The 12,041-nt window shown below is 39.6% G+C and overlaps 1 protein-coding gene across 10 annotated transcripts in view; it reads right to left on the bottom strand.

The window, feature by feature from the left end:
- Positions 1–12,041, bottom strand: part of CALD1 (caldesmon 1) — a 199,254-nt gene that overhangs the window by 152,536 nt on the left and 34,677 nt on the right. For 8 of the 10 annotated variants that reach the window (XR_004756116.1, XM_035346639.1, XM_035346620.1 and 5 more), the window contains exon 2: positions 6,263–6,347. The exons of the other annotated variants lie outside the window; for them this stretch is intronic. The gene's annotated coding sequence lies outside the window, so the exon portion shown is untranslated. The remainder of the gene's footprint in view (positions 1–6,262; positions 6,348–12,041) is intronic. 10 annotated transcript variants of the gene reach the window in all.

Genomic DNA, 12,041 nt, shown 5'->3' with positions numbered 1-12,041 from the left:
TTCTCAAAACTCTGGTCTTTTAAGAATACAAAACTTGACAGCTAACTCTTGAAAAAAAATCTATTTTGAATTTTTTAGTTGAAAACAAGTTTTGAAATTTCCCAAATAAAATATGCTAACCCTGGTTGGAGGGATTTCAGACATCCTTAACCCTGAGGCATTACAGATATGTCTGGGTCATAGCATTTTTGCTGCCGCAAGTATAAGCTTCAGTTTTGATTGGATTCTCCCTGACAGAAGTGGACCAGCCCATGAGTGTGTCCCACAGCAAGGCATTCACCAGATATCCTATCTCATCTAACCATACTGAAGAAAAATCACCAAAATACTGGATCCTATTCTAGCACTTATTTGGATGATTTGCAATGATAAGAGAACTAGGCAACTCAATATTTAGTCTTTTCTGCTTCTCCTCATTTTCTCCAGGACACAGCAAAGAAGGGGACCTTGTTGACAGTCCGTCAGAACAGAAAAGGCTCCATCTGCCAAACCTGAGCAAACCGCCTTGCAACAGTTTGAAGAGCCTCTCATCCACCTGTTTGTCCTGCCTTAATGAGTCTGCCAACAAGAACAGGTATGCTTGTGCCTTAGCCAGTCAGGTTCACTGCACTCCTGTTTTGCACCTGAATAACAGCATAATATTTCACTATTGAGCCTTTATTGAGGTCAAGATCGATGGATGAAAAGCACAAGGGAGCCACACATTTCTTTTATAATAATGTCAACTTGTGATTCCTTTGTCTTAGGAAACACCCTTTTTTTTTGCTATCAAAATTTAATGTCAAATTTTAAAGGGTTCAATTTGTCTTACTTAATTAAACCTACAATCCTTAAGAAAAACAGTGGCTTTCTACTCCATGAAATATGTGCACAAACAATAAGTACATCAAAAGCCTATTGCTTGCTGGCCAATTTCCATATAACCTAATATGGTTAAGAAAACATTTGACTGGATCCCAGAGCCGAGTGCCAAACTTAACAACTCTGCAGTAAGCAGAGTGCCACAGAGCCCTCTGCTTATCCTCACTGTAATTTCACTTTGGTGCAGTTACTACCTATTCACATGACCTAGACCATAATTGTACTTCTACACAGTTAACAAAACACAGACACTTTTGCTCTCTCTCCTCTGCCAACGGAGATTAACGCTAGCTGCCATACAAGGCTTTTGGAGATGGAAGCTCCTTGGAGTGCTTCCCTTTCAGGCTAGATATATTAAGGAAATCCTGGGTTTCCCCAGGATATAAAAGAAAATGCACTGTATGAGGCACTCTGGTGTTTATGTAAATATCCCAGAAAGAGGATGTTTACATATTCTTGCTCCAGTGCGAGAATACACTATCTATACCTACAGCTAATGTACACATTAGAGGTTTACCAATATCCAATCTGTAAGAACTCTTTCTGGCTACTGCTGCTGTTCATGAAACTTGGCAAGGTGCAGATTGCTTACTTGCTTCCATCTGAGCCCGCCACAAAATAAACCTTGTCCTCTTGTGTTTCTTGCACCTCTGTCAAATTTCATTTAGCAGCAAGGTTTAGGATTTTTTTAAATAGATGAGACAAAAAAGGGTGACAACACAAATGAAAGACTGACTTTGATCATGTCATTAAGTCACACTTCAGTCCTCATTCTCAAATCTAACACCGCTGAAAGCATTGTGAAGACTGATAATGGGGATTTGGTGACAGAGGAAAAATGGATCACTGAGCTTATATCAGCAGAACAAGTCACTTTAGGCATTAGAAGAACAATGCCACCTTGATTATGCAAAACGGTTAGACAGCCTCTCCCAGATCATTTCCTATGAGATCATACACAGGCTTGGAAACAGAGAGGACTGGTTTCAGGAAGTTTGAAAGCCTTTTATGGATTATATTAACAAGGCACAGGCTGTTCCCAAAAACTGATTGTACATCAAATTCCAGTACTGCCACATGCCCTTGGTTGGAATGACTTTAGCATATATGATAGTACTAACAAACACCAGAGAGGCAGCAACTCTGTCATTCAATCCCTGTGATTTTTTTTTTTTAGTTTTATTTTTTAAAGGAACAGGTACTAGTCGTATTTTTCTAGGTGTAGACAGCTTTCAGTAAAAAAAAAAACATAGATTAAACAATAAGTAAAATAATAAAATTCAGGAAAAAATGTTGAAATTATTAAATGACTGGTAGTTTTGACTAGTTTACAATGAGATATTTTTAGGTTCCCTAAGCTTTAAAGCATCTTATAGAGGTTAGCCACAACTTTGTAAAAAGCTAGATAACTGTCTTACATAGGCAGAAAAAATGCTACACTACAAGATTTTGGAATGACATTCAATTAACTGTTAGAGGCTCATTTTGACTTTACAGTAAGTAATAGAAAAATGTGTCTATACCAAACCACATCCATGTTTGAAAAAGAACTTTTTTGTGTTATTTGAGATCTTAGCTAATGGATTTACTGTCAAACACATTTACCATTCTTCCCCAATACAGAAAGTTAGAAAGAAAAACAGTGACTGCACTCCTCTAAAAATGAATGCTGTGCATTTTCTAATTTTCAGAATTTCACCTCTAGCAATCATTGCCCTGGCAGTATGAACAAGGCAGATGCCTCATATACCAGGACTGCCCTGTGGTTCTAGGCAGACCAATGAGTCCATAAGCACACCTCGAAGGCACTGACTGTTTAAAAGTGTCAAGGCATTACGAAGACTCTGCCCTTCAGCCTCTTTAGTGAGGCAGTGCAAGGCTTATGTATCTCTTCATTTTCATGTTAATTCTTCAGTGATGTATAAATTGCATGCTGAGCTCTCTAAGGCCTGCAACTGCAAGATGCTGAATTTCACTATGGGAGGCAAATTAATCTGTTAATTAAACTAGTTAACACTCATCTCCTTAGTAGCACTGATATTACCAGATTTCATTCTCAGTTCACAGAATCACAGAATAGTCTAGGTTGGAAGAGATCTCCAAGATCACCAAGTCCAACCTCTGAGCTAACGCCAACAAGTCCTCCACTAAACCATATCCCTAAGCTCTACATCTAAACATTTTTTAAAGACCTCCAGGGATGGTGACTCAACCACTCCCCTGGGCAGCCCATTCCAATGCTTAACAACCCTTTCAGTAAAGAAAATTAATTCCTAAAATTATTCGTAATTTTCAACCTAAACCTCCCCTGGCGCAATTTTAGCCCATTCCCCCTCATCCTGTCACCAGGCACGTGGGAGAATAGACCAACCCCCACCTCGCTACAGCCTCCCTTCAGGTACCTGTAGAGAGTGATAAGGTCGCCCCTGAGCCTCCTCTTCTCCAGGCTAAACAGTCCCAGCTCCCTCAGCCGCTCCTCTTAAGACTTGTTCTCCAGACCCTTCACCAGCTTCGTTGCCCTTCTCTGGACTCTCTCAGGCACCTCCATGTCCTTCTTGTAGCGAGGGGCCCAAAACTGAACACAGTACTCGAGGTGCGGCCTCACCAGAGCCGAGTGCAGGGGGACGATCACTTCCCTGGACCTGCTGGCCACGCTGTTTCTTACACAAGCCAGGATGCTGCTGGCCTTCTTGGCCACCTGAGCACACTGCTGGCTCATATTCAGCCAACTATCAACCAATACTCCCAGGTCCTTCTCTGCCAGGCAGCTTTCTAACCACACATCTCCCAGCCTGTAGCTCTGCTTGGGGTTGTTGCGCCCCAGGTGCAGGACCCGGCACTTGGCCTTGTTGAACTTCATACCGTTGGCCTCAGCCCATCGGTCCAGCCTGTCCAGATCCTCCTGCAGAGCCTTCGTACCCTCGAGCAGATCGACACACACACCTAATTTGGTTGAAAGTAATGCAACATTTTTTTTTTTTTTTCAAGCAGTGAATCTCAAAGAAAAGTAATAATCTTCCCTTCTGTTTGCAGACAGTAGAAGAGAGGCATGGATAAATGCAGTTACTTGCCCAAGCCCAAGTTGTTCAAGAGCAGAGCCACCTGCACCCCAGTTAAGTGCTTCACTCCACCAAGTTGTCCTTTCTCCTACCATCTGCACTGGTCAAATGTGGATATAATCTACATCACTGCTGCTGTGACTGCAGAATCAAAACACTTAGAATAATTATTTCCCTTGGGACATACTGCCATTTCTTATCCAAAATAGACATATTTGTTCTTCATTGGAAGGAAGGGAATTAAGAGGCACCTGAGCAAAGGAATGAAAAATTCACAATACATCAAATACGATCATTTGCTGTCTGCTCAATGATAACTCTGTGCCAAAAAGGATGCAACAATTTTGAAGACAGCCATTGCCTTTGCTCAGCTTAGGGAATAATAACCCCTGATGCAATCTCCCAAGAATCCATCCTTAGAGCCTTGTCCATAGTTATTTGTAACAAAGTAAATGTTAGAAGGATCCACATCTTTTGCCCTGAAAAAAACAAGACCTTTGGCCTTAACATTTCTTTGGAAAGTGCTTCAGAGAAGACTGTTACTCTGCAACAATGTTTCCTTCCATTAACATTTCCTCTTAAAATATATGGCCAGGAGGCACACTAGACCTCAAATATACCACAAATATGGACAAGTCTGCCTGCAAGTATTTGGAGGCTGGGAAATTGCCCAAAATATTATCCTTATAGAACTAACTGGCTCTCTGTTAGCCAGCATAGTGAACGACCTCAAAAAATAATTCTGCTTATATGCCATCATTGGAGCAGCTCACTGACTGCATAATACATTGTTTTCCACTGCTTAAGGATAAGTTAGTCCTGAGGACTGGAACTGAAGCCTTTACATTTCTACCTGCAAATCAAATATGTGTGGGATCCAATACTGTCCAACTAGCACTTATAGGTTTCCACTTCTGGTTTCAGCTCTGTCTCCCCTTTCCCTCATCTCCCACCCTAGGCTGCTCAGAAGAGCAGGCACGTTACGGCTGACTACACAAACTCAGTGTGCTCTCAGGACTCTGACAAAGAGAAACAGTGGGAGATGGCTGTGGTGAACTCTGGTTATTACAAAAGGATGACTAGAAAAGTGGCAGTGACAGGCAACATGATTCAAAGGCAATGCTTTGTCTGCTCCTCACTCACTAGAAGCAAATGCAGACACAGCCATCAGCTCTGCCAGGTATAGCACTGTGACTTCTTAGGATGCTCACAAAACTTTGCCTTCACCAGGGGAGAGGAATAATCATCATCATCATCATCAAGATCAGGTCTGTGATAACTCCTCGTCCAAGCCGATGATGGTGGTCCTGACACTTCAGAGAGGTCTTCAACAAACTCCACCATAAGGCAGGTTAACCATTCAAGGCATGACCATTTCTCACCAAGGTTGTCTTCATCACCTCAGTTTTAAATCCCTTTTAATTGTTTTCCTTAATGATCACTACTGTAAGTCTGCACTGTATTACTATTTTACAGAAATGTCTCATCCTTTTGGATCAGTGTGGTAATAAAATTTGCTATATGACGTAACTTCTACCCATGTAGTTAGAACAGTGAAGTTCCTTCACTTGGAGCAATTTGCACTGAACTGCAATTTTAAAACAAGTATAGCCTGAGAACGTTTATTATTAGCAAGACTCCTATCCAGCGTTGAAGCAACAATATTTTGAAAGGCAAATCTCCTCCCACCTGGCAAGCAGAAATATTTTGCATGTACCTATCAAACTAAAACCAAGACACCCAGAGAATGTAGTCATTGGCTTTGCTAACATATTCAGCAATATTACCTTAATGACATATAATAGTCTCCATATTAGTAATTTTTCAATAGGAGAAAGATAAGTATAGCTATTGAGCTGAAATAGTTACCTGTGTACACAACTGATGTGAGCTTAAAAAGATGGCCATGCATACGTTTAATGACAAAGACAAATGAAAGTCAGTCTTGCCAAAAGAAGAAATGCTCCTTTCCAAATTCATGTAGTGTCTAGGGACCACAAGAGCCACAATGTGGAAGAATTTCTCTGGTCTAGATTATCATGCACATACCTACAATCCTCGACATACAAAACACCATCAAAAGGAAATGTCAGGTGGAAGACTCCCACACACTCAGTTTCTGACAGTCAGTTCAACCAAGGACTACCAGAAAGTATGTTCCCAATGCATTAAATTAAGCTGTACACTAACCAGGCCAGAACAGTCTATTTCCACATCAGACCTTGAGTTTTGATGAAAACTAAGCTAAAACCAAGTGCTGCTCATGATAATAATTCTCAAATGAACAGTAAATACCTCCAGAAAGGAAAAACCACAATATAAACATTAACAGTATATCTCACCAGTTACGATGTCCCTGAGCCTGGAAGATGCTGCCTCTTCAGCTCGCAAGGGATTCTTTGAGTAACCAAAGGATTATCACAGGCACTGGAGAGACAGAAGTGTTTATGGGTGGGAATGAAGAGTGCACAAGAGACAGAAGAGTTTTACAGTAAGGATGATTTAGAAAGCAGAAAATCAGATCTTAATCCTTGCTGTGGTTACTAGGTACTGTTGTACCACTGACTAAACTAGCTTGCAGCTCCTTAATTTTCTCCAGAAACTCCTCCATGAGGAACAAGGAAATCCCAACTGAGAAAGGGCAGTTCTGGCAAATTCTGCATTATGCATATCTGAAGTCCAATTAATGGAAAAGAGTGGCTTCCACGTGCAGGGAAAGCTACTCCATGTACCTGATCTTGCTCCCATGACTGTAACCCAATCACAATGGAATGCAACCCCGAGAACACCTTGGGAAGCATCCGTCTCAAAGCTGAGAATGTTAATAGCTGAACTGCAGCAATTAATATGGATCCAAACCTGATTATTCCCTCATGATTCATTTTAATTAAAAATATCTGAGGGAATTCCCTGTTTGTTTTGGCTGTAGACCAGCATGGTTCCTTGATTGCTGGCTGCCTTCAGTCAAAGATGTAAAAATGTATGGCTTTTTCTGCATAGCCACTGGAGTGCATTTACACAGTTTTCAGTGGCAGCTTGTTTGTCTTTACAGGTACTTAGCCACTTTGTGGCTGTTACAGCAATAGAACAACCACCTCCAAGTAATGGCCCGGATAAATGATAACAGTTTTGGCTGTGTGCAGTAAGACGAAATTGCCTCCGAGATGCCTCAGCAGGAGGACTGGAGGGAGTTGCTTGGGGAATAGACTTGGAAATCCCACGTGGAATGATGTAAACCAGCTGGGAAACTGCTCAGGGGTGCTAGGGGCTCCCATTCTCTTTCATCCATAAAGGTGGCAAAAAGACAAAACTTCTAATGTCTGTACACCCAAAAGACAAAAGGCTGGTATCTCAAGGTCCAAAGCACCTTTATTTTTCTAGTGAGGAAAGATATCTTAAAAATGAGCTGGCTTCACAAGCAACCTTTAATTAGACAAATACACAGTTTACCTTTCTTCTCCACCTAATCAACACAATCAGCGTATGTGTTCAAGGGTATTAGATTAACCAGCTGGAGCAGGAGATTTGACTATGCTCTACAAGACCACCTTGGAAATTTTATGATGCTTCTTTCAGTGATGGTGTGTATTTTTGCACTGTTCTTCTTAATACATAAACAAGGTTTTTGTGGGATGGTACTTATCTTAGAGAATTTGGGGGGCTTTGCTTATAATCCTATACTGCCTGTCAAATGAGGTTTTATTAGGATAGCATGTGATGAAAGGATGGGAGAATAAAAATCTCGAAAATAAATACAGTACTGTGCTCCACCATGACTGAACGCAACTTGTACCCTTATTGCTTTACCAAAAAAAAGGAAACACTTCTGTTGGTCCAAGAACTGCCAAGACAGAAAATAACAGCCGTGTCCAGCTGAGGCAGCAGTTCCTGAAATAAACTACTCTGGACCTTCCTAAGACAGCATTGCAGTAAGTGCTGAAGCATCCCATGCTTTCGGAGTGCGCCAAATCCAGGATAGCTAGGTAAAGGAATAAAGATTCTCTGAGCATCACAGAGGCCCAGGTTTCTGGATTACTTCAGCTTCAGTAAAGCTCCTATTAAAAGCAATAGCAGTTGAATCTGCTAATCCAGAGAAAAATCTAGAGCTATCTTTGCACCAATAAAACACAAAAATACTCTGATCATTTATAAAATCCAAGGACTGACATGGCTCTCAAGAGTCATGCAACTTCCCTAAGTGATCCAATTCTTTCAGGAGTAATTCAGCTTTTGCATTACTTACTCTACATAGTTCGCTCCAGCCATGAAATACAGAAATGCACTATCATTTACATATGGTGAGGAAAATGAAATCTGGAGGTGCAATATAGCAGAGCTAAGTAGCATTAACTTCTGGAACTTCCTGGTTGCTGAGATATTTCAGAGATAGAGCTCCAAAGGTGGACATTAGACGTAATCAGAAGAACATCTAATTTCCATTGCTTTCATTTAGGCTTGTTTCCTGTGATACATTAGCATCAGCACTTCATTCTTAAGTGCCCAGATTCACAAGGTGCTTAAGCATGCTCCTAACCAACCAAACAAGATTACTCACCTACTTAAAGTTAGGTACACATTTGTTGAGGCAGAGCCAAAATATATATGCATATACATATACCTGACCAAGTACATATTTTTCTTCCATAGGCTGTTTTTATTCTGTAGTCCAAAATGCAGTAGCAAATATATATATATAGATAGATATATAATAAAGTTCCATTATGCCACATCTTCAAGAATTCCTTGGTAAAACTAATTGACTGTTTTACATAATTTAGTTTCTAGTTATGATGGAATTTGCAATGCATAACATCTGTGCCCTCAAAGATAACAAAACCTGAGTTCTCTCCTAAAAAGCAACAATAATGAAACATCTCTCTGAAAGACTTCGCAAATTAGTGACCATTAATGACTAGGCAGGATACGAAGCAGAACAGTTTATCCACTTGTAAATGTACTTTTACTGCTTTATATCATGTAGCCTCAAAAATATTAAATGCATGAGACACAATCAACAAGTTAGTTTGCTGGAGGATGAACAAAATTGATTAGATTTACATAATCTCTGGATGCCATATGTACTGAAAATCTTAGAGGGCTTCACAAATTATCTTGCATTTCTTTCCTAAATAAGGCTAAACTATGAGACAAATGCATTTCCCTATTTCTTCAGTCTTTCCTATAGTCCATCTCACAGGTATACCTACTTACATACTGATGAACTATGAACAAAACTAAAATTACCAGGCTGGAGAAATAGAGAAATGGGTACAAAACCCAAACAGCAGAAGAATATAAACTTTCTTTTCCTCTTCATGTGATGAGTACTACCTTTCTTCCATAATTTTACAGCTAGAGATAGCTAATTCCAAACACAGAAACAGACCATTTATATTTTTATAAGCAAACTATATATTTGTTTTTCCATTGTCCTTTTCCAAGATTAAATTATGTTCTTCCTAGGAAGGAGGAAATGATCATTTTCCAGAAAATAAAGCCATTACAGTTTAGATCACAATGCATCAATCTATCACAGTCTAATATTTTTGAGAAGTTAATTCCATTTCAATTTTATTTGACTATTATGATATGCAAGCTGGATTCTCTAGGTTGTTTTAGCATAGTCTCCCTTCCTCACAAATAAATAAATGGTACACTATAAAATAATAATTTAAAAAAATGTCTTCTGAGCTAGTTCTTAAAACCCTAGGGTGCCTGTAAATTGTTCAGATTAACTTAAGAGTATGACATCTTAATGAGTTTTAGGCCATTTGGGTGACATGAATGAACATGAGATCTCATTTACTGTTACACTGATGCTTATTTTATATCAGCAGAACCCAAGTTGTGTGAGTACAGGACATGTAAAATCAGGCCGGAGCTCTTAGGAAGAAGAGCTGCAGGGCTTCACACACATCGCATTTCACAAATACTGCAGCCTAGGGACTGGCCCCTTCCCACGTTGGTACATAATAGGATTAAGATGCTACATGTTGATTGGAAAGTAGGCTGAGGCACTGGAGTCTCTCGAGGCAGGGGAATCCTACTGGGCCTGTTCCGTGGTTTTAAACATGGGAAGGAAAACTTAAATGATAGATCCTGCAATAGCAAACAAAAATGATGGCACCAAAAACTACCTAGTTTCTCTCTCTGAGGAAGGGATTAATCTTCTTTTCTGTAACCCAGATAAGGAAAAATGCCATACCCTTTCAATTTTTGTTTGGCCAAAACGCTGAGGACAACTCCCCCATTATGGCACAAGCATTTGAATGTAGAAAACAAACTTGAATTTCTGAATATCCTTGGAACCCTTGTTCAGGGCTACTAAAGCAGGCAGTATGAACAGCAGCCAAGCAAGTCATCAAAACCGTATCAGGTATGGCATTGATTCAGAGCAAAGCAATATCTGTGCTAAATCACTCTATTTTCAAGCAATTCCAGCTGCAGGCATTCCCTGGGAATTCCTTGGCCTGGTTTTATCCAACTTCTGTGGTCAAAAGACCTGATGACCCAAGTGGACCTAGGCTGTAGACATTTTAAATGAGGCAAATGGCAAAAATATCTTCCAATGCAACCAGTAATACCAAATTGAAATGCTCAATAGGGTAGTCATCCTTGAATGCAAATTCCCAGCTCTTTCATATCACCAGGCTGAAGACAGATGATGACAGAAAGGTGAAATATGTTGCAGCTTATGTACTTTCTCATGTGCTTTTGAAGATCCTTCTCAAGACATCATTTTTCACAATATTTATATTACGATTGTTTGAATGAACACAGTTAAAAATGCAAAATAGCAATTCTGCCTACCACAACAATGTATTTTCTTTTACACTTTTATCTTACCTATTAAAATAAGTCTTTTAATTTATGTTCCAACAGCATTTAAAGAGACCTGAAGCAGGTTTGCCTGTTACCTCAAGAAAAGTAGCATTTTTTCTTCTCCTGTATTTTTCATCACTGATGTAAAAAGGCACAATTAGCTATAACCTATCTCAAAGTACAGCTCTTATTCCCTTTCATAGCTCATAAATTAAGCTGAATTTCTGACAATTTGTGTTAACAGGACAATAATGCTAATAATATGCCATATCCAATTATGTAATGGGGAAAAAAAAGCAACATGTGTTGTGTTGTTTCCTTGTCAATCTACAAAATACCATATATCCATTGACACTGCATGTATAGGTAGAAACCTGTGTAGTAATCTCTGATCAGATATTTTTGATTAGAACTCCCACCACCCACCAACCAAACTGTGTTTATCAATTATGGTATCAATCATCAACAAATATCTACTTTTTTAAAAAAAAAAAAAAAAAAGGATAGCTTTTTTGAAGAAATCTTTAAGTCTCACTCCACAGAAGGTCATGTCCTATTTTCCACATTTCTCCTGACATTTTTGTGTCATGTTTTTCTTTGTAGGAAACAAAGATAGAGATTCTGTGCATTTTTGTGGGATAACTGTAGTTGGCAGTCAGCCAATTCTTAAGCCAGTATCAGCAGTGAATTTATAGCTCAAAGGAAAGAAAATTCTGAAGAGACAGGGTTTTATGGGAGGGAGGTTTTGTTTGGTTTTGTTGTTTAAATCTGCAAAGCTGTTTTTGACAAGTTTGTCATCAGGCTTATAAAGGAAGAGTGGAATATAAAGCATCACCTGCTCTAGCACCCAATCACACCTTGCTGAGCCACTCACCCATACTGTCACTTCTGTCTCTATGGGTATCCCTACCTTGGTACATAGTTTCAGATTTAAACAGTGCCCTCTGTGCATTTAAACTGACCATTGGCGATCCACATTATTAAACATACAGACAGAATTTTTACTTCACCCCTAATTTGTTTAACTTAATTCTTGAGAGCTTCAGTCTGTGCTATTGTTAGAATAAAATACAAACCAAACAACTTTTTGCCTAGACAGACTTTGCTACAGTGCTGAAATCTAGCCTTTGTTCAAAAAGACACTGGGTTTCTAAAGCAGGTGTCATCTAACAGGCATCAGGAGGACAATTACAGTTCTGCAAGTGGGGAATGCACTGAGCATCAAATACTCAACGCTAGCAAATGCTGTGTTGACAGCAGGCACCCAGCATAGCCTCAGGACATCACCAGCAGGCTGAG

The sequence above is a fragment of the Oxyura jamaicensis genome, chromosome 1 (genome assembly GCF_011077185.1).
Source record: "Oxyura jamaicensis isolate SHBP4307 breed ruddy duck chromosome 1, BPBGC_Ojam_1.0, whole genome shotgun sequence".
Classification (NCBI taxonomy): Eukaryota; Metazoa; Chordata; class Aves; order Anseriformes; family Anatidae; genus Oxyura; species Oxyura jamaicensis.
This window is presented reverse-complemented; position numbering and strand designations above follow the sequence as displayed.